Source organism: Oncorhynchus mykiss, chromosome 9 (assembly GCF_013265735.2).
Source record: "Oncorhynchus mykiss isolate Arlee chromosome 9, USDA_OmykA_1.1, whole genome shotgun sequence".
NCBI classification, from domain to species: Eukaryota; Metazoa; Chordata; class Actinopteri; order Salmoniformes; family Salmonidae; genus Oncorhynchus; species Oncorhynchus mykiss.
This window is the reverse complement of record NC_048573.1, coordinates 64636187-64657191: the sequence shown is the minus strand read 5'-3', so window position 1 is coordinate 64657191 and position 21005 is coordinate 64636187. Positions and strand designations below refer to the sequence as shown.

General features: G+C 42.6%; 2 protein-coding genes across 8 annotated transcripts in view; both read left to right on the top strand.

Moving 5' to 3' along the window:
• The window catches only part of LOC110532671 (homeobox protein Hox-C5a), a 53548-nt gene extending 33982 nt beyond the window's left edge, over window positions 1-19566 (top strand). The window contains exon 4 of one of the 2 annotated variants that reach the window (XM_036988691.1): window positions 19476-19566. The gene's annotated coding sequence lies outside the window, so the exon portion shown is untranslated. The remainder of the gene's footprint in view (window positions 1-19475) is intronic. The other variant, XM_036988690.1, reaches the window with a different exon arrangement.
• Window positions 1-19595, top strand: part of LOC110532667 (homeobox protein Hox-C10a) — a 96563-nt gene extending 76968 nt beyond the window's left edge. The window contains exon 4 of one of the 6 annotated variants that reach the window (XM_036988684.1): window positions 19476-19595. The gene's annotated coding sequence lies outside the window, so the exon portion shown is untranslated. The remainder of the gene's footprint in view (window positions 1-19475) is intronic. The other 5 variants (XM_036988683.1, XM_036988682.1, XM_036988686.1 and 2 more) reach the window with 5 other exon arrangements.
• The last annotated feature ends 1410 nt before the right edge of the window (window positions 19596-21005 follow it).

Sequence of the window (21005 nt, the reverse complement as noted above, 5' to 3'; positions counted from 1 at the left end):
TTCCGCGTAGAACCCTTTCCATAGATGGTTCTACATGGAACCCAAATGGGTTCTTTCTACCTGGATCCCACCAAAAAAAAAAAAAAAAAATCCCATGGAGACAGCCGAAGAACCCTTTGGGAACTATTTTTTCTAGAGTGTAGGACATTGCAGTCAGTGGATGGACTGAATAAACTGGGCTTTCTGAATTATAAGGGGAGAGTGATTAGTTGCAATATCAAGAGAGCTACTGGTAACTTTGTGTCCTCACTAGTAAGCCCAACAGAGATTTTATTAATATGATCTGATTAAATAGATTTCTCTGGACAATGTAACAGATTTAGCACGGGTCCTCAGATCCTCAAAAGGTTCTACAGCTGCACCATCGAGAGCATGGTTGCATCACTGCCTGGTATGGCAACTGCTTGGCCTCCGACCGCAAGGCACTACAGGCAGTGTCAGAGGAAGGCCCTAAAAATTGTCAAAGACTCCAGCCACCCTAGTCATAGTCTGTTCTCTCTGCTACCGCTTGGCAAGCAGTGCCGGAGTGCCAAGTCTAGGTCCAAGAGGCTTCTAAACAACTTCTACCCCCAAGCCATAAGACTCCTGAGCATCTAGTCAAATGGCTACCCAGACTATTTGCATTGACCCCCCCCCCCCCCCCCCCTTTACACCACTGCTACTCTCTGTTGTCATCTATGCATAGTCACTTTAATAACTGTACCTACATGTACATACTACCTCAACTAACTGGTGCCCCTGCACAATGACTCTGTATCTGTACCCCCCTGTATATAGTCTCGCTATTGTTATTTTACTGCTGCTTTTTGTTTACCTGTTACTTTTATCTCTTATTCTTATCAGTATTTTTTTTAAACTGCACTGTTGGTTAAGGGCTTGTAAGTAAGCATTTCACTGTAAGGTCTACTACACCTGTTGTATTCGGCGCATGTGACTAATACAATTTGATTTGATTTTGATTTGATCTGATACATTTCCAAGGTGTTGTATCATTCTCAGCAGCCATCAGTTCTTGTCATCTCTCCAAGTCTATGCACTAGGCCCTTCGAATCAGGTGGGAGGGGTGGTGGACTACCAGTTGCATTCACTGAGTGTTCTGTAGGCTATGCAGAACTCAATGGTTCCTATTGCATTGTAGCAGATACATGAATCATGAAAATACTCCATAAAAAATGTATTCAGTGTTGATGCCCAGTATATTGCCCCACCACCTGGAAATGTTAGGGAATAACGGGACTGTGATTATGCTCAAATTGTTTATTAGGTACACCACCCCATTAACTAAAAATGGTCACTCTTACAGACAGTGAGCCACGTGGTCATGACTTACTATAAAAAGCGTGGTATGATCGTCGGTGCCAGGCGCGCCAGTTCCAGTATCTCAGAAATAGGGTTTAAAAAAGATATATACATACAGTGGGGCAAACAAGTATTTAGTCAGACACCAATTGTGCAAGTTCTCCCACTTAAAAAGATGAGAGAGGTCTGTAATTTTCATCATAGGTACACTTCAACTATGACAGACAAAATGAGAAAAAAAAATCCAGAAAATCACATTGTAGGATTTTTAATTTATTTATTTGCAAATTATGGTGGAAAATAAGTATTTGGTCACCTACAAACAAGCAAGATTTCTGGCTCTCACAGACCTGTATCTTCTTCTTTAAGAGGCTCCTCTGTCCTCCACTCGTTAACTGTATTAATGGCACCTGTTTGAACTTGTTATCAGTATAAAAGACACCTGTCCACAACCTCAAACAGTCACACTCCAATCTCCACTATGGCCAAGACGAAAGAGCTGTCAAAGGACACCAGAAACAAAATTGTGGACCTGCACCAGGCTGGGAAGACTGAATCTCTAATAGGTAAGCAGCTTGGTTTGAATAAATCAACCGTGGGAGCAATTATTAGGAAATGGAAGACATGCAAGACCACTGATAATCTCCCTCGATCTGGGGCTCTATGCAAGATCTCACCCCGTTGGGTCAAAATGATCACAAGAACGGTGAGCAAAAATCCCAGAACCACACGGGGGGACCTAGTGAATGACCTGCAGAGAGCTGGGACCAAAGTAACAAAGCCTACCATCAGTAACACACTACGCCGCCAGGGACTCAAATCCTACAGTGCCAGACGTGTCCCCCTGCTTAAGCCAGTACATGTCCAGGACTGTCTGAAGTTTGCTAGAGAGCATTTGGATGATCCAGAAGAAGATTGGGAGAAAGTCATATGTTTTTTGGGTAAAAACTCAATTTGTCGTGTTTGGAGGACAAAGAAGGCTGAGTTGCATCCAAAGAACACCATACCTACTGTGAAGCATGGGGGTGGAAACATCATGCTTTGGGGCTGTTTTTCTGCAAAGGGACCAGGACGACTGACTGATCCGTGTAAAGGAAAGAATGAATGGGGCCATGTATCGTGAGATTTTGAGTGAAAACCTTCCATCAGCAAGGGCATTGAAGATGAAACGTGGCTGGGTCTTTCAGCATGACAATGATCCCAAACACACCGCCCGGGCAACGAAGGAGTGGCTTCGTAAGAAGCATTTCAAGGTCCTGGAGTGGCCTAGCCAGTCTCCAGATCTCAACCCCATAGATACCTATGTACCTATGATGACAATTTCAGGCCTCTCTCATCTTTTTAAGTGGGACAACTTGCACTATTGGTGGCTGACTAAATACTTTTCGCCCCACTGTATATATATATATATATATACAGTGCCTTGCGAAAGTATTCGGCCCCCTTGAACTTTGCGACCTTTTGCCACATTTCAGGCTTCAAACATAAAGATATAAAACTGTATTTTTTTGTGAAGAATCAACAACAAGTGGGACACAATCATGAAGTGGAACGACATTTATTGGATATTTCAAACTTTTTTAACAAATCAAAAACTGAAAAATTGGGCGTGCAAAATTATTCAGCCCCTTTACTTTCAGTGCAGCAAACTCTCTCCAGAAGTTCAGTGAGGATCTCTGAATGATCCAATGTTGACCTAAATGACTAATGATGATAAATACAATCCACTTGTGTGTAATCAAGTCTCCTTATAAATGCACCTGCACTGTGATAGTCTCAGAGGTCCGTTAAAAGCGCAGAGAGCATCATGAAGAACAAGGAACACACCAGGCAGGTCCGAGATACTGTTGTGAAGAAGTTTAAAGCCGGATTTGGATACAAAAAGATTTCCCAAGCTTTAAACATCCCAAGGAGCACTGTGCAAGCGATAATATTGAAATGGAAGGAGTATCAGACCACTGCAAATCTATCAAGACCTGGCCGTCCGTCTAAACTTTCAGCTCATACAAGGAGAAGACTGATCAGAGATGCAGCCAAGAGGCCCATGATCACTCTGGATGAACTGCAGAGATCTACAGCTGAGGTGGGAGACTCTGTCCATAGGACAACAATCAGTCGTATATTGCACAAATCTGGCCTTTATGGAAGAGTGGCAAGAAGAAAGCCATTTCTTAAAGATATCCATAAAAAGTGTTTGCCACAAGCCACCTGGGAGACACACCAAACATGTGGAAGAAGGTGCTCTGGTCAGATGAAACCAAAATTGAACTTTTTGGCAACAATGCAAAACGTTATGTTTGGCGTAAAAGCAACACAGCTGAACACACCATCCCCACTGTCAAACATGGTGGTGGCAGCATCATGGTTTGGGCCTGCTTTTCTTCAGCAGGGACAGGGAAGATGGTTAAAATTGATGGGAAGATGGATGGAGCCAAATACAGGACCATTCTGGAAGAAAACCTGATGGAGTCTGCAAAAGACCTGAGACTGGGACAGAGATTTGTCTTCCAACAAGACAATGATCCAAAACATAAAGCAAAATCTACAATGGAATGGTTCAAAAATAAACATATCCAGGTGTTAGAATGGCCAAGTCAAAGTCCAGACCTGAATCCAATCGAGAATCTGTGGAAAGAACTGAAAACTGCTGTTCACAAATGCTCTCCATCCAACCTCACTGAGCTCGAGCTGTTTTGCAAGGAGGAATGGGAAAAAATGTCAGTCTCTCGATGTGAAAAACTGATAGAGACATACCCCAAGTGACTTACAGCTGTAATCGCAGCAAAAGGTGGCGCTACAAAGTATTAACTTAAGGGGGCTGAATAATTTTGCACGCCCAATTTTTCAGTTTTTGATTTGTTAAAAAAGTTTGAAATATCCAATAAATGTCGTTCCACTTCATGATTGTGTCCCACTTGTTGTTGATTCTTCACAAAAAAATACAGTTTTATATCTTTATGTTTGAAGCCTGAAATGTGGCAAAAGGTCGCAAAGTTCAAGGGGGCCGAATACTTTCGCACGGCACTGTATATATATATATATATAAATGTAAAGAAGAATTTGGCTGTCAGGATTTGACATAAACAGCATGAGTACATCCCCCGTCCTGCATGGGGTCAGCGGTACAGACTGGTTGCGGTGGTTTAATGATGTGGGGAATGTTTTCCTGACCCATGCTAGGTTCCTTGATACCAACTGAGAAACGTTTCAATGCCCAGAGGAAAGGCTGTTCTGGAGGCAATGAGGTCCTACCCGGTACTAAATGGGTGTACCTAATTGGCCAGTGAGTGTAAATTAAACCATAGATCAGTACTACAAGAAACAGAGCCCTGCCTAACATAAGGGGTCCCTAATGTAAACTGGATCTTGTTCATCCATTGGAAAAGTTTATAAGACTGTTCCACTTTAGCTACTCCATGCTGTTCTACTTTAGCTATCTATGGTTGGTAAAAAAAATTCTTATGAAATCAAATATTGGTCACTACACAGATTTGCAGATGTTATCGCAGGTGCAGCGAAATGCTTATGTTTCTGGCTCCAACAGTGCAGTAATCAGGCATATCACAAGAAAGAGCCATCGTACCTAAACTTAACCCTTTGAGTTCTTTCTGTTTTAACGCTGTAACCATGCAGAATTACTGGGTCAAAAATTCAGTAGTCAAATCCCAAAGTGAAACTTTGAATAACAATACACACATAATCCAAAAAGTAAAAAACTGTAAATGAAGAAATATCAGAACAAGCAATGTCCGGAATGTAAATATTTATATATACAGTATATATATATACTATATATTAAAAAAAAGTTGGTTTAGACAGTATGGAGAGTATAGGAATAGAAAAGGTTTGTACAGCAGTAGTTATATAGGATGAGCCATGACCACTGTACATACATATAAAGTGGGTAAAACGCTGTAAACATTGTTAAACTGACCAGTGTTCAATGTCTCTGTATACATTCGGTAGCAGTCTCTAAGGTGCAGGGCAGAGTACCTGGCAGTGGCCAGCTAGTGATGTCTGTTCAGCAGTCTGATGACCTGGAAATGAAAGCTATTTTTCAGTCTCTCTGTCCCGGCTTTGATGCACCTGTACTATCTCCGTCTGCTAGATGGTAGCAGGGAGAACAGGCTGTGGCTCGAGTGGCTGAGGTCCTTGATGATCTTCTTAGCTTTCCTATGACACCAGGTGCTGTAGATGTTCTGGAGAGCCATGCAGTTGCTGTACCAGGCATTGACAGAATGTTCTCGATGGTGCATCTGTAGAAGCTTGTGAGGGTCTTAAAATGACTGAATTACAAAATGTAAACATAATATTGGCAGCTTTTTTATTTATTTTGATGCACAAGTACATAATATGCACATTTACATCACAATTTGACACATTGCATTATTTATGGCAGTTTGACAGAAAAAAAATGTCACTGGTCTTACCGTGTCCTTTGCGGGTGAGGTTCCCGTTTGACTCCATCTCCCTCTATTATGTCACACCAATGAAGTGATGTGATGTTGATCATGTGGTGTCTCTGCAAGGGCTTAGTAACAATAGTTTTGATTTTCACTTCTCAGACCAAGAGATAAACGTGTCAGGATTAAGCGGTTCCAGTTTATTTAATGTCGCACTTTTTGCATTTCTGTCTTCTGTAATCTCTTTTATCCCAACACATGATGCATTTCTGTCTTCTGTAATCTCTTTTATCCCAACACATGATACATTTCTGTCTTCTGTAATCTCTTTTATCCCAACACATGATACATTTCTGTCTTCTGTAATCTCTTTTATCCCAACACATGATACATTTCTGTCTTCTGTAATCTCTTTTATCCCAACACATGATACATTTCTGTCTTCTGTAATCTCTTTTATCCCAACACATGATACATTTCTGTCTTCTGTAATCTCTTTTATCCCAACACATGATACATTTCTGTCTTCTGTAATCTCTTTTATCCCAACACATGATACATTTCTGTCTTCTGTAATCTCTTTTATCCCAACACATGATACATTTCTGAAATCCTCAAGATAATAATATAACAATATAACAACAAAGTGTGAATTGAATTGTAATTGTGGTACAATTGGGTTTGTAATAATGGTGCCCCAGTTTATCTAACCTGCTGTCCCAGTTGACCAACTGCGGAAGAAAAATGTGGTTTTGGCTCAGTGTACACAAATGGGTGTGTCATGCCTCATGTGAATATGATACCAACATTTGTCCTTTTTGTGTGATTAGGAAACATTTTGAGGATTTCAGAAAGAAATCATTTTTTGGGCTAATACTGTATGTTGGATAGATGAGGAAAGAGGTAACAGAAGAGTGAAATGCAGAAAGTGTCCCACTGTTTCAGAATTCACCCTGTATCATGTTTTTACCATGTGTTTGAGAATTTGGACTTAACAATTTTAAAGTTATATACAATAGAAACGTATTAAAAGAGCAGAGAATCAATCCCAAAATAAGGGTTCGTAAAATAGAACTTCCGTCCATGCTACATTTTGGGGTGAAAATGTAACACTCCCAGCACTCCTCTGAATGGACTGGATGTTCAAGTTATGGTATAGGCCCAAGTTTCACACCCTGACCTTAGAGAGACATTTTATTTCTCTATTTGGTTAGGTCAGGGTGTGATGTGGGGTGGGCATTCTATGTTCTATTTTCTATGTTTTGTATTTCTTTGTTTTGGCCGTGTATGGTTCTCAATCAGGGAAAGCTGTCTATCCTTGTCTCTGATTGGGACCATAATTAGGCAGCCCTTTTCACACCTGTCTTTGTGGGTAGTTAACTTTGTTTGTGGCACTAATAGCCCTTAAGCTTCACGGTTGTCTTGTATTGTTTATTGTTTTTGTCGGCATCATCCTAAATGAAAGGAATATGTACGCTCATCACACTGCGCTTTGGTCTAGTTCTTTTGACGGCCGTGACAGAACTACCCACCACCAAAAGACCAAGCAGTGTGGGAAAAAGGAGGAATGGACATGGGACGACATCCTGGACGGCAAGGGATCGTGGACATGGGAGGAGATCCTGGCCGGAAAGGATCGCCTGCCGTGGGAGCAGGTGGAAGCAGAGAGGAGGGCGGAGGCAGCGAGAAAGAGGGCACGGGATTACACAGGGTCACGGCTGGCACTAAAGACCGGGAGGCCACTCCAAAAAAATTGTTTGGGGGGGCACACAGGGAGTTTGGCTGGTTCAGGTTGGAGACCCCGTGCTTACCGTGGCGAGTGTCGTACTGGTCAGGCACTGTGTTATGCGGTGGAGCGCACGGTGTCTCCAGTGCGTGTTCACAGCCCGGTACGCTACATCCCAGCTCCCCGCATCTACCCGGCTAGGGTGAGCATCCAGCCAGGACGGATGGTGCCGGCTCAGCGCGCCTGGTCTCCAGTGCGTCTCTTCGGCCCAGTGCGTCCTGTGCCAGCGCCCCATATTTGCAGGGTGAAGATAACTACCCAACCAGTGAGGAGTCATGGCAAGAAGCCTCCAACGACGGCCTCCAGTCCGGAGCCTCCAGCGACGGCCTCCAGTCTGGAGCCTCCAGTGACGGTCCCCAGGCCGAAGCCTCCAGTGACGGACCCCAGTCCGGGGCCCGCAACGAGGGTGCCCAGTCCGGGGCCCGCAACAGGCTTCACGGTTGTTTTGTATTGTTTATTGTTTTTGTCGGCGTCATCCTAAATAAAAGGAATATGTACGCTCACCATGCGGCAGTTCTTTCGACTGCCGTGACACCAAGAGAGAGATATACAAATGAAAGGTAATGTCTATTGGACACAAACCAACATGCTAATTTCCCCAAATTTCACGTTGTAACACACCAGCCCATTTTGTTCCTGGAGGTGCTCACACCGGCCCATTTTTTTCCTTGTGGCCCGATTATTAGTCAGATAATGAGGAAAAACCCAAGCTTGACAAGCCCACTAAGCTAAAAATGGACCAGCCTAGGGTTGAATGGCAGGAACCAGATTACAGAGACTTACCACCCAAAACCACTCCCCTTTCCTGGGATAAATAACAGCGAGAAAGTGGTAAATGACATGAAATGGAACTGTTAAATGATATGCAGTGTCTAAATCTGGATTCTCTATAGCCTCTCTGGTCACTGCATGGTGATTCATCAAAGCTCAGGGTGGTGACTGACAGCCCATCTCAGTATGTAGACCTATCATCTCATCATGGTAACCTTTTTTGTTGTTACAGGTAGACTTACATTTGCTGCAGCAGCCTATAGTACATAGCCTTACTCCACCTCAAGAACTGCATTTGGCGAAAGGCTCGGCACACGCATACTCAGGCTGACTGGCTATCGTTCAGGCAAATGAGAAATAATTGCACTCACGCTCTCCGGAAGGCCAAAGTTAGTTACTCTAAGGAGCAGTTCTCTCTCTGTGGGTCTAACCCCAAGAAGTTCTTGAAAACGGTTAAAGACCTGGAGAATAAACCCTCCTCCTCACAGTTGCCCATGTCCATTAAAGTGGGGCGGCAGGGTAGCCTAGTGGTTAGAGCGTTGAACTAGTAAGGTTGCAAGTTCAAACTCCCGAGCTGACAAGGTACAAATCTGTCGTTTTGCCCCTGAACAGGCAGTTAACCCACTGTTCCTAGGCTGTCATTGAAAATAAGAATTTGTTCTTAACTTACTTACCTAGTTAAATAAAGGTACAAAATAAATTTTAAAAAGTTGAGGTTATGGTTGTTACTGACAAGAAGCACATGGCTGAGCTCTTTAATCACCACTTCATTAGGTCAGGATTCCTATTGGACTCAGCCATGCCTCCTTGCCCGTCCAACATTTCCTCATCTCCCACCCCTTCTAATATGACTATCCCCGATGCTTCTCCCTCTTTTTTCCCTGCCCCGCTACAAAGTTTCTCCCTGCAGGCAGTCACTGAGTTCGAGGTGCTAAAGGAGCTCCTTAAACTTGACCACAAAAAAACATCTGTGTCAGATGGTTTAGACCCTTTCTTCTTTAACCTCTCTGGGTTAAATAGCCTGGGAAAATGCAGAGCGCCAAATTCAAATACATTTCTATAAAAATCAAACTTTCATTAAATTACACATGCAAGATAGCAAATTAAAGCTACACTCGTTGTGAATCCAGCCGACATGTCAGATTTCAAAAAGGCTTTTCAGCGTGTTGTGCTATTATCTGATGATAGCACAACAGTAAACAGAGAGAGAGAGTAGCATATTTCAACTCTGCAGGCGCAACACCAAACGCAGAAATAGTTACCTGTAAACTTTGCCAAAACATTTCAAACGACTTTTGTAATACAACTTTAGGTATTTCTAAACGTATATAATCGATCAAATTGAAGACGGGATGATCTGTGTTCAATACAGGAGCGAAACAAACTGACGCTACTTTTCTGGTTACGCGCCTCTATCAAAAGGTACACATGAAGTGACGTTCGTTCTGAGCTATGGTACTTCTTCATTACACAAAGGATAAACCCCAAACAATTTCTACAAGCTGGTGACATCCAGTGGAAGTGGTAGGAACTGCAGGAAAGTAGATTAGAATTCTGGATTCCCCATTAAACCTTATTGAAAAGACAGTGACTTTAAAAAAAAATCTGAATGGTTTGTCCTCTGGGTTTTGCCTGCTAAATAAGTTCTGTTATACTCACAGACATGATTCAAACAGTTTTAGAAACTTCAGAGTGATTCCTATCCAATACTAATAATATGCATATATTAGGATCTGGGACAGAGTAGGAGGCAGTTCAGTTTGGGCACGCTATTTATCCAAAAGTGAAAATGCTGCCCCCTACCCCAAACAGGTTAAGGTTGCTTCCCCTATCATTGTATGAAGCCTATCTCCAAACGTTTTAACCTGTCTCTCCTTTCTGGGGAGGTTCCCATTGCTTGGAAGACAGCCACAGTTTGTCCTTTATTTAAAGGGGGATATCAAGCTGATCCTAACTGTTATAGGCCTATTTCTATTTTGCCCTGTTTATGAAAAGTGTTGAAAAAACTTGTCAATAATCAACTGACTGGCTTTCTTGATGTCTATTGTATTCTCTATGCAATCTGGCTTCCACTCAGGTTATGGATGTGTCACTACAACCTTAAACGTCCTCAATGATGTCACCATTGCCCTTGATTCTAAGCAATATTGTGCTGCTAATTTTATTGACTTGGCCTAAGCTTTTGATACGGTAGATAATTCCATTCTTGTGGGCCGGCTAAGGAGTATTGGTGTCACTGAGGGGTCTTTGGCCTGGTTTGCTAACTACCTCCCTCAAAGAGTGCAGTGTATAAAGTCAGAAAATCTGCTGTCGCAGCCACTGCCTGTCACCAAGGGAGTACCCCAAGGCTCAATCCTAGGCCCACGCTCTTCTCAATTTACATCAACAACATAGCTCAGGCAGTAGGAAGCTCTCTCATCCATTTATATGCAGATGATACAGTCTTATACTCAGCTGGCCCATCCCCGGATTTTGTGTTAAATGCTCTACAACAAAGCTTTCTTAGTGTCCAACAAGCTTTCTCTACCCTTAACCTTGTTCTGAACACCAACAAAACAAAGGTCATGTGGTTTGGTAAGAAGAATGCCCCTCTTCCCACAGGTGTTATTACTACCTCTGAGGGTTTAGAGCTTGAGGTAGTCACCTCATACAATTAGTTGGGAGTATGGCTAGACGGTGCACTGTCCTTCTCTCAGCACATATCAAAGCTGCAGGCTTAAGTTAAATCTAGACTTGGTTTCCTCTATCGTAATCGCTCCTCTTTCACCCCAGCTGCCAAACTAACCCTGATTCAGATGAGCATCCTACCCATGCTAGATTACGGAGACAGAATTTATAGATCGGCAGGTAAGGGTGCTCTCGAGCAGCTAGATGTTCTCTCCTATCTGAGATATATACTGCAGCCCTCATCCTCCACATACAACACCCGTTCTGCCAGTCACATTCTGTTAAAGGTCCCCAAAGCACACACATCCCTGGGTCGCTCCTCTTTTCATTTTCGCTGCAGCTAGCGACTAGAACGAGCTGCAACAAACACTCAAACTGGACAGTTTTATCTCCATCTCTTCATTCTAAGACTCAATCCTGGACACTCTTACTGACAGTTGTGGCTGCTTTGTATGATGTATTGTTGTCTCTACCTTCTTGCACATTGTGCTGTTGACTTTGCCCAATAATGTTTGTACAACGTTTTGTGCTGCTACCATTTTGTGTTGCTACAATGTTGCTGTCATGTTGTGTTGCTACCATGCTGTGTTGTCATGTTTTGCTGCCTTGTTATGTTGTTGTCTTAGGGCTCTCTTTATGTAGTGTTGTGTCTCATTTTGATGTGTGTTTTGTCCTATATTTACATTGTTTATTTGTTATTTTTTATCCAAGGCCCCCGTCCCCCCAGGAGGCCTTTTGCCTTTTGGTAGGCCATCATTGTAAATAAGAATGTGTTCTTAACTGACTTGCCTAGTTATATAAAGGTTAAATTAAAGAAAATATTTAAAAAATACTACAGTAATATAAAGACCAAATACACGTCTGTTTTACCCATCTCTATCTGGCTTTTGGGGGTCATCTTATTTTTTTACTGTAAGGATGTTTTTACATTTTTATTGCACCTGCAGAGTTTTAAAACACTCCAATATCGTTGCTTTAAATCATTGCACGAGCGAGCACTCTCTCGCAGTTTTTCTCTTTCTCCATCAATTCCATTCAATTTGCGTCCAAAAATGATAATCCTGTTCAAGATTGATATATAGGCCTATATATCGATGTCCTAGCCTACCTCTTTCGGTTAATAAATTCAATGCGGTATTAGCCTTATATTTAGCTAATGAATGATGGGCTAAGCATGATAAGTCTCTAACTTATAGCCTCTGTCTCTTGCGCAATACACACACACCTGTGCTCCGCTAGCCTCCCTGTAAAAACGGCTCCTTAGCTCTTGGAGTCCCATTCAGGAAAAGCTCTACTAGAAGAGCTTGCTGGACTTTTCTTCTTTTTCTTATACCAATAGACTATTCAAGGATACAGAAGGCAATAGACCTCACGGGTAGTTTGAAACCAGAGTGATCACGCGATGGCGGTAGGCTATAACAGTTATTGAGTCAGACCCATAACCATTCATTCCTCATGAATAGAAGTGAAAGCCTTCTGCATCTCAATCTAGTCCGATATTATTCAAGGATGTCATTAGAATGATGAAGATGAGGACAACAAAACGTATTTAATTTAACTGTTGAAAGCGAGGAGGGAATGAAGAAACACTAGAGAGAGAAAGAGGAAGTAGGCTAATAACATTAAGGGAAATATTCTGAAAAATTGTAGCCCTCATGTGATGCACTGGAATCACATGTTCTCTCCCTGCTATATCATGGTTTGAACGATGTGACTAATTCCAGTCCATATATTACAGTATAATATAATACTGCACAGTAATACAGTTCACACTCAAAAGGATTAGCCTACTGAAGCTTGTTTCATTTATTTACCTAAGAGAGCATAGCTAGTTCTATATCTATGGGCTTTTATGTTTTTATGTAATGTGTAATGTGCAGAGGCCAAGATACACTACATGACCAAAGGTATGTGGACACCTGCTCATCGAACATCTCATTCCAAAATCATGGTCATTAATATGGAGTTAGTCCCCCCCCCCCCCCCCCCCATTGCTGCTATAACAGCTTCCACTCTTCTGGGAAGGCATTCCACTAGATGTTGAAACATTGCTGCTGTGGCTTGCTTCCATTCAGCCACAACTGTGAGTTGGTGAGGTTGGGCACTGATATTGGATAATTAGTCCTGGCTCGCAGTCTGCGTTCCAATTCATCCCAAAGGTGTTCGATGGGGTTGAGGTCAGGGCTCTGTGCAGGCCAGTCAAGTTTTTCCACACTGATCTCGACAAACCATTTCTGTATGGACTTCGCTTTGTGCACAGAGAGTATTGTCATGCTGAAACAGGAAAGGGGAAGGCCCAAACGGTTGCCACAAAGTTGGAAGCACAGAATTGTCAAGAATGTAATTGTATGCTGTAGCGTTAAGATTTCCCTTCACTGGAACTAAGGGGCCTAGCCCGAACCATGAAAAACAGCCCAAACCATTATTCATCCTCCACCAAACTTTACAGTGGGCACTATACATTCATCAGTCCAGAGAACCAATGGTGGCAAGCTTTACACCACTCCAGCCGATGCTTGCCATTGCGCATGGTGATCTTAGGCTTGTGTGTGGCTGCTTAGCCATGGAAACCCATTTCATGAAACTCCCAACGAACAGTTATTGTGCTGATGTTGCTTCCAGAGGCAGTTTGGAACTCGGTATTGAGTGTTGCAATCGAGGACAGACGATTTTTACGCGCTAATTCTCTTCAGCACTCGGCAGTCCCTTTCTGAGCCGTTGTTGCTCCTAGATGTTTTCACTTCGCAATAACAGCTCTTACAGTTGACTGGGGCAGCTCTAGCAGGGCAGAATTTGACAAACTGACTTGTTGGAAAGGTAGCATCCTATGACAGTGCCATGTTGAAAGTCACTGAGCTCTTCAGTAAGGCCATTCTACTGCCAATGTTTGTCTATGAAGATTGCATGGTTACACTTGTCAGCAGCGGGTGTGGCTGAAATAGCCGAATCCACTAATTTGAAGGGGTGTCCACATACTTTTGTATACTTTTGTTAGTTAAGAACAAATTCTTATTTACAATGACAGCCTACACCGTCCGAACCCGGACGACGCTGGGCCAATTGTCCGCCGCCATATGGGACTCCCAATCACAGCCGGGTTGTGATACAGCCTGGATTCGAACCAGGGTGTCTGTAGTGACGCCTCTAGTACTGAGATGCAGTGCCCTAGACTGCTGTGCCATGATATATATGATATAGTGTGTCATATAGCCTATGTATTGGATAATGACACAATCATTTGGGCTTTTTTTTTTCATTTGCCCGAAATGCCACATGGCCAGTCCGTCCTTGCTATGGTGTATTGCAGAAGGAAGTTGCTTATGTGCATATAGTTCAAGACAAGAACGCATGTTGGGAGTAAGTAAACTGACAGTGTCTTTTCCTTTTCCTCCCTTATGAAGTGTTCTTATGAAGTGCTGAGTGCAGCAGCTAAGTCTCTGGTCCTTTCATTACACTCTGCATTGTTTACATCAATATGGGGCACCGGGCCATAAATCTCCCGCCTGAGCCGCCGAGACAGGACCATTTGTATGCACTGTTTTAACCGACAACATCCTCTGCCCATTAACGTCCTTCCTTCCCCACGCTCTCAGTCTCCTCTTATCTGCCCAAATCGAGCTCTATCCGCCGAAAACAAATTCGCAGATCCATGGCATGGTAGCTTTTTCTTGAAAAGAGCAGTGTAGAAAACAGTGCGTTTTTGGAACAAAGGGGTTAGGAATAGTATTTTTGCTGCAAGTCCAACATGGTATACATGGAAAAAAACAAACATCTATTTGAGTGGAAATGCTAGTGTTGTGCGTTTGGTGTATATTTTCTGTAAATATCGCCCATGTTTATACAAGTCTCCATATTCTGCCTGTTTTCATATAAGTATGGGAGAAATATTTTATACAAGTATTTTTTATCGATGTTTTCCTGAATTTGTCAGCCACCGAACCAAGAGACTGCAGAAGGCAATATGTTATATACACCAACCCAAGAGCAGGCTAAGAGAGTGCAGAAGGCAATCAAATCAAATCAAATCAAATGTATTTATATAGCCCTTCGTACATCAGCTGATATCTCAAAGTGCTGTACAGAAACCCAGCCTAAAACCCCAAACAGCAAGCAATGCTGAGAGTGCAGAAGGTAATATGTTATACACCAACCCAAGAGCAGGCTAAGAGAGTGCAGAAGGTAAGAGGGGTTGTAAAAGGAGTTGACACCCAGAGAGACCGGCGCCCGCTTTTGTGCAGAGAAAAAAATGATTTATTGCCACGCGAGCGGTTCAACCAGAGTTCACTGAGAATTGTGATGTTTGCGCGCGGAGGAGATAAATGATTGTCTTGCTGAGCTAGTATATCACAGATTCTATATCCAATAGGCTACAGGCGAGTAAGTGTGCTCAACGGTTTGAGGCAAAGAAAACAAACGGAATGTAATTACTTTAGGCCTGATTTCTCCTCTCCAGATTACAGGACTGCCTGATGCTACAGGTATACAAGATGATGATGATGATTTAATAATAATAGCGTTACGCTCATAATTATCATGCTAATCATAATGCCAATAGTGTACATCTAAATGGATCATTTGTGAAGGAAATTAAAACGTGCATTAAATGCAAATAAACCTATCGAGTTCGGTTATTAGTATAATTGACCCATGTTTTAATTTATCCCAGGTTATGGAATGAATCTTCTCGCATTCAATGCACACTCCAACCAAGTCATATTTCATGTAAACTGCACCAATGTCGGACCTGTTATGTGCATAATGAATGCCTCTATCTGACAAGATCTGTGACAGCAATTCACTGAACTCTAAATAACAAAAGTTCTTAAAACAAGATTGATTTTGGAAGAACAATTGGAACGGGTAAGAAAACAACGGGCGTCTTATTGATAAGAGCCCTGTAATAAACGTTGTATAACTTGCCTGTTTCATTGCGCACAGTATGGCTTGGGGCGGCAGGGTAGCCTAGTGGTTAGAGTGTTGGACTAGTGTTGGACTAGTAACCGGAAGGTTGCGAGTTCAAACCCCCGAGCTGACAAGGTACAAATCTGTCGTTCTGCCCCTGAACAGGCAGTTAACCCACTGTTCCCAGGCCGTCATTGAAAATAAGAATTTGTTCTTAACTGACTTGCCTGGTTAAATAAAGGTAAAATTAAAAAAAAAATTAAATTAAATACCAAATATAAATAAAATGTTATAAGGGTATTTTAATGTAATATGTTAAAGAAATGCATATATATCTGACTTTGTATGTTTACACCGTCTTATTCTAGACGTTAGTGAGATGGATTTATTTGTCCCAATCTCATATGATCTGAAAGAAATGTAGGCTAAATTCTCGCTCTTCGAGCATGTATTCTTAGGCTTTGAACATGACGTGAACACTCTTCTACGACCCATAAATCAATTTAGCCGAAATTCAAGTGGAGTAATTTGTTTATGTTGGTTATAACTTCATGCTCTCAATGAACAATTGGTGTTGCCGGTGTTAACAAGTGTTGTGCCGAAAATCTCCCCCCTGCCAGAATCCCCCCCCCCCCCCCCCCCCCCCTTCGCGTTCTTTATTGCTGCGAGTTGCTTGCTAGTTGAGATTTCTGCTCTTCACTCCGTTGTCAGGTTAGCCTAAATTTCACTAATCTTAGTAGCAGAAGGCATTTTTGTCTGCAGTTTTCGGTTTGGCTATTTGTTTCAAGTGTATGTGGCGGTTATAGCTTGTATAGTGCCTGCGCCCGCTCATGTCGTCCGTACCTAAATCCGCTACTGATTTGTAATTAGTTTATGAATAAATGTCTTTGCCAATATTCGTCATCTCTCCCATGTCTTATTCGACTAGTAAGGATAATAATTCAGCCATAGTTGTTCTGAAATGTTTATTGCTTGCCAACATTTTACTCCCTCCTCTATGTTTAATACAACACACATACATTAATTATTCATTTCGGTTGCATATCCTGATGTGAAGTGTGTTCTATAGAAAGTATTTGACTCTGATGTGTGCCACAGAAAGTATTTGACTCTAGCCACGAAATTAAGGAAATTAGAGGGGGGGATTCTGGCAGGGGGGAGATTTTCGGCTCAACACCGGAAATTCGATCTCTGCCCCTCATGCTATTCGCGTTGTTCTATTGCATTCTAAATTATGTCTTGTATTTCCTTTGATTATTTGTGCTTACAATAATGATAAACACGAGATGATCATGTTGATGTTAAAATAACTTATTGGCGTGAGGGTGTGAAGTGTGAATGCAGCTTCAGGGAGTGAGGCTGCCCTTGTGGCGGGGCTAGGAGGAGGGTGAACGGAAGAGGGATTCAATCAGAGTGGTGCTGGAGAGGCTAAGACGTCTACTGGAGGATTCTCCTCAACAGCGTTGTTGTATTATATTAGATAAATAGAGGTACTATAGGCTATACTTGTAGTAAAAGGCCTATAGAATTGAATCAGCTTTTCGAAATATATTCAGTAGCCTAATGACGGCATTGGTCCAATGTATACGAGGGTCTATGGCACTGCCATGTTCATTTGAGTTTGATATGTACACATATATTTGGTGTATATTAAGCTAATAATATTTTACATGATTGCCTTATTATAATATATTTTGTAATAGCCTACAAGTTCAAAAAAGTACCCTAACACACTTCGTTAGTAGCCTACACTGTATTGCTTTAGTGTTAGCTTTGGGTTCATATGGCGACAGTATGTCATTATTCGACTACCTCTTTGTCTATTCGTCCGTATACCACACATGTTTTATCAATCGAAAACGACTCTGTAATATTAATGTTGTTTGACAGAGCGAACACATCCGTGTTGCAATTGATTAGTGAAAGCAGATAAGCAGACATTTTAGGTAATACGACTATTATTTACGATATTCTTTTCATTATCTTTGTGTGGCAATGATTTTCAAAACCCCTTGTTTTACCTCTTCCATTTAATATGTGAAGTCGTTTGCTTATAGGGAAGTAATTACGCTAATAACTCGGGTCTTGTCATTATTTGCATTTTCATACAACCAGCAGACATTGTATGCATAATCACGTGCAAATAGAATAAATAAATATACAAAAGTGAGTTTTAAGCCCAAGCATTGTTGTCTATATCTGGAAGATGTAAGAACACAATTCACAATGGTTTATCATCATTTTTAATATAGTAATAGCTATATTTCAACAAACAGCACACTCATATTATAATTACACATTCAGTCAAAAATAATGTAAAAAATATTTTGTGATAGCATTGATATGATCCAAGTAGCCTTACATATCATTCCTTCAAATAGGCTACTCAATCAATAGTTTCCAATAGGAGCATTGCTATAACGTACCAGGAAAGTTCAAGAAACGAAGTAACTTTAATTGCGCTTGGTTTTCATTCGAATATCTTTCCAATTGTGGTAGGCCTACTCTGTAAATAACAAATAAATATATATTTAGGTCCAAAGGATCCGTTCAGTGTGTGCCTCTCTGTCTCTGTCTTGTCTCTTTTTCTGTCCTACCTCTGTCTCTGTCTCCGCCTCTGTCCTGTCTCTGTCTCTGTCCTGTCTCTGCCTCTGTCCTGTCTCTGTCCTGTCTCTGCCTCTGTCGTGTCTGTCTCTGTCCTGTCTCTGTCTATTTCCTTTCTCTGTCCTGTCTCTGTCCTGTCTCTGTCCTGTCCTTTCTCTGTCCTGTCTCTGTCTCTGTCCTGTCTCTGTTCTGTCTCTGACCTCTCTCTGTCCTGTCTCTGTCCCTGTCCTGTCTCTGTCCTGTCTATGTCCTGTCTCTGTCCTGTCTCTGTCCTGTCTCTGTCCTGTCTCTGTCTCTGTCCTGTCCTATCTCTGTTCTGTCCTGTCGCTGTCCTGTCTCTGTCTCTGTCTTTGTCCTGTCTCTGTCTCTGTCTCTGTCTCTGTCTCTGTCTTGTCTGTGTCTTTGTCCTGTCTCTGTCCTGTCTCTGTCTCTGTCCTGGCTCTGTCCTGTCCCTGTCCCTGTCTCTGTCTCTGTCGTGTCTCTGTCCCTGTCTCTGTCCTATCTCTGTCCTGTCTCTGTCCTGTCTCTGTCCATGTCTCTGTCCTGGCTCTTTCCTGTCCCCGTCTCTATCTCTGTCGTGTCTCTGTCTCTGTCTCTGTCTCTGTCCTGTCTCTGTCGTGTCTCTGTCCTGTCTCTGTCGTGTCTCTGTCCTGTCTCTGTCCTGGCTCTGTCCCTGTCTCTGTCTCTGTCGTGTCTCTGTCCCTGTCCCTGTTTCTGTTGTGTCTCTGTCCTGTCTCTATCTCTGTCCTGTCTCTGTCTCTGTCGTGTCTCTGTCTCTGTATCTGTCTCTGTCCTGTCCCTGTCTCTGCCGTGTCTCTGTCCTGTCTCTGTCCCTGTCTCTGTACTGTCTCTGTCTCTGTCGTGTCTCTGTCTCTGTCCTGTACCTGTCTCTGTCCTGTCTCTGTTCTGTGTCTGTCCTGTCCCTGTCTCTGTCATGTCTCTGTCCTGTATCTGTTTTTGTCTCTCTAAAACGGCATACTGATCATGCACTGCTATTGTTCTCTTACTATTCATATATTCTAATTGGTTGTTTTCATCCGTAGGTTAAGAAGAAATAAACGCGTATTGCTATGCTGCCTGAAGAATCGGAGCGGGTTCCTCAGGCGCCATTAAGTTCCTTTCAGACTATTGGAGGATAGCTACAAGTGACTTCACGGTTTATCCATCTGGTTATATTCAATACAGTCTTACATCTTATTCAAAGTCATTTAAGTTCTGTGTAAAGCTATATATTTATCATGCAAAAGTTAATTCCTTCCCAACTTTTGAGGTCATATCCATTTGAAGTGCACCCTGCTATATCTATGGACCACCACCAATATGTCATCCACAGGGCTACTACAACACTAGCACCTGCTGGATATGGCACTGGACACAGTAGAGGCCACGCGCCACAATTCAGAGAGATCCCACTCTTTCGTCCTACTGTCACCTCTTCTTCTTGTGTCAGCTGCACTCTGTTCCTGTCTGACCCGTTCTGAGGCACGCCTGACCAGGTGGATACCCCGCCATGGTAAGGCAAAGCTCTCTTCAGAGGAAACAGGTGCATTCCATCCACCCCTTTGCCTCTCACCAAGACATCTCTTCCCGTGGATGACAGAAACTCTTCAAAAATGCAATTTCAGAATTTGGATGGGGGTTAGGCCCCTGGTTTGATCAATTCCTTATCATTTATGTTAGTTCACAACTGTACTACATACAATACTTTCCTCCTAGATAGGTCAGATACCCAGGGGTAAATTGGGACTATAAACCCTGCACATAATACTGACAGGACTGTTGTAGCACATGTGACACTGCAGGTGATTATTTCCAGTGGTGGTCTCACTCTTTAAGTGATGAGTTGAGTTGACACTGCCATGTGTAGATTTTATTAATGCATGTGTCAGATGTTTCCCCGCCTAGACTTTGTCTTTAGAAGGGGGGAAGATGTAACACAAGATGTAACTATCCCTTGTTATGTCTCAGACACTTCCAGTACAGCATTACTTTTAAATGTTCCTTTTGTCATTTCCCCAGGTGATTTCCCCAGTGAGGCTGGTGGTCTCCTGAGTAGAGGAAGAGATGGAAAAAGATACAGAGACGGAGGGAGAGACGGAGGCAGGCGAGAGCAAGAGCGTTCACCAGCACCCAGCTAGTGTTACTAGAGAAGGAGTTCCACTTCAGGCCCTACCTGTGTCCACCCCGCAGGCTGGTGATGGCTGCAGGCCTGAGGCTCACCGATCGGCAGATCAAGATCTGATTCCAGAACCGACGCATGAAACACGAGAAGGACCATAAGGAGGACAGTGTCATAGAGACTGAGACGCCAAACCATCCTTCTCTACCACCACACACGTTGTCCTCCCTCAGTCCAAGGTTCTCTATTGGTGTTGGGTACTCAGTTCTTGTCTAGTGAGAGCTCCTAGATCTCCAACCCTCCTCTTCATAGATTAAGATCGTGCCCCTGCTCTGGTTGGTTTTAACAGTAGAAATGACAGTGAATGTTTTTGTGTTTCCTCCATGGATCTTCCCCATCTCACCACCATACCTGCACCTGTCTCTTACTGTTGGAGACAGCAGTTGTTTGTCCA